Below are 4,746 nucleotides of genomic sequence, written 5' to 3'. Positions count from 1 at the left end.
AACCTGCATCCACTGCAAGAACAAGTGCTTTTAACCACTAAGACATCTCACCGGACCCTGTGTCATTAATTAAAATAATTACTTGTTGCTATTGTATAGAGAGACAACTGATTGTTTTTGTAAATGAATGTTTCATCATTCAGTCTTGATGATGTTGCTCATTTGCTCCATAATATTTTAGTGTATTCCTTAGGATTCTCATTACCTAGATGACTGAAGGGGGAAAAGGTGTCATTCTCATCTTGTTCCTCATTTATGAATATGCGGCACATTCCTCCTCCTCTTGTTCCTTAGGGTGTTGGGGATTAAGTTAAGCAAATGCTGTACCAAGCTCCACTCCCTGACCTTAAGTTTATTTTTGGACAGAGTCAAAGCAGTAATTCAAGTGAATTCTTATGAAGGCACATTTCTTTTCTAGGAACCAAAAGGTTAGTGAAAATTCATATATTTTCTTTGGTAAAGACAAACAGAACATATCAAAGGTCTTTCCTCCTCATCGTCATCCTCTGCATCCTTTCCCCCTCCCTCCTTTTTTTCCTTCTGTCCCTACTCTTTTTTCCTCATCAAAAAGGATTGAAACAATGCTAGATTAGGGTAAAAGGATTGTTTGTTGGAGACCTTACTGTAAACATTTCAAAAACACTTTAGTCTGAAAGTTCAGGTGCAAACAAACATACGGTGGTATGGCATCTGACAGGTACCTGATAAAAAGGAGTAGATATTTGTCTTATATGCCATCTACACCCACTCTCCCTTGTTTGGTAATATTATTTCAGGTTTCCTTGCAGAGAACATTTTTCCCCACACTTCTAATTTAGGTTAAGTGGCATTGATATCAACCTATTAGGCGCAAGATTTAAACATGGCAGTTAGAAAAAGTTCTCAGGGTATGTACAAGGGCAGGGTCAAGGATTGGAACCAATTCGAGGCAATGGGTAAGTCTGAAGGTTTTTAAAAATTATTTTATTTAATTTGTTTAATTATTTTGATGCCTAGAATAAAAACAAATAGGTTTCATCATGGCATCCCATACATCATTATACTTTACTCTCAGTCATTCCCCACTCTCACTATTTCTTCCCCCTTGTTATTGTATGCTGGATGCTGATTTGGTATCTTGTTACTGTGCCAAAAAAAAAAATGCTTGTCAGCTCCAAGAATTTTCTGGTGGAGACTTAAGGGTCTTTTTAAGTATAAGATGTTGTTTTCTGCAAATAGGGGTAATTTGACTTTTCCTTTCCTAATTATATAGGTTTTACTTCTTTCTTCTGTCTTATACTGCTCTAGCTGAGACTCTGGGTACTGAATTGAACACGTGGGTATGGTGGAAATCCTTGTTCTGTTCCAGATGTTAGAGTGAATGCTCCCAGTTTCCCCCATTTTAGTTTCGCCATGTATAGCATTTATTATGTTGAGATATGTTCTTTCTTTTTTTTTCTCTTACTCTCTCTTTTGTTGAGGCAGTCTCACTGTGTAGCTCTCGCTGTCCTTGATCTCATTCTGTAGACCAGGTTGGCCTCAACTCAGAGATCAGCTTGCCTCTGCCTCCCCAGTTCTGGGTTTAAAGATATGTGCCACCATACCCAGCTATTAATTTCCTTGGTGTGGGGAAATGTGTTTTAATTATCTGCACGTCAGAAGAGAGCTTCAGATTCCATGGGACTAGAGTTATAGATAGTTGTGGGCCACCATCTGTGTGCTGGGAATCGAACTTAGGACCTCTAGGCAAGCAACCGGTACTCTTAACCACTGACACACCTTTACATCCCCTACGCATGCTCTTTCTAGTCCTACTTCCTCAGGACTTTAATCATGGAAACATTTTGAACTTTGTTGAGTTTTTGTTTGGAATCGGATCAGTGGTCCTCAATTTTCCTAGTGCTGTGACCCTTTAAAACAGTTCCTCATGTTACACCGACCCCACCCATAAAACTAGTTTGTTGCTACTTCAGAACTGTAATTTTGCTGCCGTGAGTATCTAATATGCAGGATATCTGATATGCAGCCTCTGTGAAAGAGTCATTCAGCCTTCAGTGGGGTTGTGACACAGGTTGAGAAGCACTGACTTTCTTAATATGTTCTTGCGTTCAATTTGCAAGAATCTCACTGAGATGTTCACTATCTGTGCTCATTAGGAAAATTTATAGTTATATCTTCTTTGTTATATCTTTATGTGGTTCCAGTGTCAGGGTGATGTTGGCTCTTAGGCTGAATTTGTTACTGTTCATTCCCTTTCTGTTTTATAGAAAGTTTGAGGGGACTCAAATGTTTCTTTTTCACTTGAACTTTCAGGAGAGGCCTTTGTGCTTTTCAAGGTACTATTGGCCCTTAGGGTATAGTATAGTAACGCTGGCAGCCTGTGACCTGTATTGATCATGGAGCCTGATTATGAGACTGGCATGATGGAGAACAGAAGGGAGACCCAGAGAAAGAAACACGAGAGGCCCTAATGACATATTTGAGTTTCTGGATATGACTTATACCAGAAGCCAAATTGTATCTAGGTTTTGCAATCCCCTTCAGTAAAACTGGATGTTGGCGCTGTTGTTGTTCATTGGTTTGTGTTGCCATGAGTAAGCAAAATAATTCAAAATGATGCACCAGAATACACTGGATTAGAGAAGTTGGAGCATTTAAAAAGAGATTGAATACTAAAGAATAGAGGAACGCTTCCTACAGTGGTAAAGTTGATGCTTTTGCCTGTGCTGGCACAGAAAAGAGTTGGGAATAAAGGCCAAATTGACCCTGTGACTGAAGTCGGTTCAGTGACTGCTCATATTCTGCAAGCTTCAAAGAATCTTCGCACAGAACTTCCACCTGACAGCTGTGCTGGGTACCTGCTCTTTTAATCTTCCAGATACACATTTTACCATTCTGCATGCTGAATCCTTCCCTGAGAGGCTGACCAGCATGAATCACATCAATAGCTGCTATTTTTGTTCTGTTGGTCTGACTGAGGAGAATTACTAGCAGGAGGCAGAGGGAAGATGACTATGTATTCTTCTTCCCGTCCCTAAACAATCACCTATCACCTAGGTTCTCTTAATTCTTCAATGAGACCACCACTCTTCTCCAGACAGACAACTCTACGTACCCCACACCTACCTCTGAACCACACTATCTAGGAGTGACAAGCGTTCAGCCACTGCTAGGCTGGGTTACTGTGCAATTTGCATTTCCCTTCATTTATGCTTTCTATAAATGATAGCTTTGTTAACTAAGCCTTCTTGTGATTATTATCAAGTTACCCATTGCTCTTTACTTCTTACTGGGACTCTGATTAATGCTGTGCTCATCAAGGAACCTATAAGGCAGTACATTCTGGAGAGAAATCTGACATGCTGAGCCTATCGTGTTCTTAAATCTTTTGGATCTCCCTATCAAATATTTTTAGCTTCTGTTATGCTAAAGAACTTTGGGAAGCAGTCTTTCAACTTTTTCCCTTGATTTTGCAGTAATCAATCTTGTCTACCCCTCACTGCCTCCAACACACATTGTCATTTTCCCTTCCTCCATTCTATCTATCCCTCCCCTTTTCTTCTCCCTCTCTCCTCCCTCCTTCCCTCTTCCACCTCCATACACTGACCCCCACAAACATACACTTAAAACTTTTCTGCATAGAGAAATGTATGGTGTAAATCACATTTTTTGTATGATTTAAATTCTTTTAATATATACAGAGGGAAAAATCTGTAAAAGAACAGACTCTAAAGAAGAGGCAAGAACAGGAAAATGTATTATTCCCTTTTTTTAATACCCAAAATCAAACCATGCAAGTCTAGTACATCATTAGCCAGGGAAGCTTCCAAGGAAATAAAATATTCCTGTTGCAGCCCAGCCGCTAAGTTGAATACAGATCTGGGAATATTTGTCTTCAGTTGCTATGCCCATGAAAGATTTGTGTGGGGAGACAGTTTGGGTGGTCAGATATGCCTGGAAGCCACTTAGCCAGGCTTGCATTGAGTGTTTGCAGGGTTTCTATTTAGATCTTGGTTCTGTCCCCTTACTTCGAAACATCACTTAGTGTGTGCATATCCTACATAAACAAATAAAACAATTTATAGACAGAGTCAACCTTGATAAAGGAAGATGCTGGGGCCAAGGCAGGTAGATTGTGACTTCAAGACCAGTCTAGGGGCACAGTCCCTGTTTAGAAAAAGAAGGTAAAATAAAAGGATAAATCAAGGCTGCTATGACACAGCAGGGTTTTTTTTTTTTTTGTTTGTTTGTTTTTTTGTTGTTCGTTTGGTTTTTTTTTTTTTTGAGAAATTGAAAACTAGATACAGGAAAGAAAAATGCTCACAGATAAATAAGCTTTTAGCTTCATGTCCCTATCAACCAGTGGTTCTCAACCTGTGGGTTGCAACCCCTTTTAGGGTTGAACAACCCTTTCATAGGGGTCACCTAAGACCATTGGAAAACAGACAAAAAATTACAGTTATGAAGTACCAATGAACTAATCTTATGGTTGGGGGTCACCACAACATGAGGAACTGTATTAAAGGGTCATAGCGTTAGGAAGGTTGAGAACTGTTTTTAGATGAAACCCTAACAGTTAATAAAAAACAACATTGAGAGGAAAACCAGTCTTCAACTAATAGGTTGTCAGTTGTCAAGCTTCCCCCCATATGGCTTGCTGCCCAATATCCCTCTGTGTGTGTGTGTGTGTGTGTGTGTGTGTGTGTGTGTGTGTGTGTGTGTGTGTGTGGTCAGTGATAAGATCCAGAAAGAGGAAATCATACATTG

Source organism: Rattus norvegicus, chromosome X, assembly GCF_021556685.1.
Source record: "Rattus norvegicus strain SHRSP/BbbUtx chromosome X, alternate assembly SHRSP_T2T, whole genome shotgun sequence".
NCBI classification, from domain to species: Eukaryota; Metazoa; Chordata; class Mammalia; order Rodentia; family Muridae; genus Rattus; species Rattus norvegicus.
Note: the sequence above shows the minus strand (reverse complement) of the source record.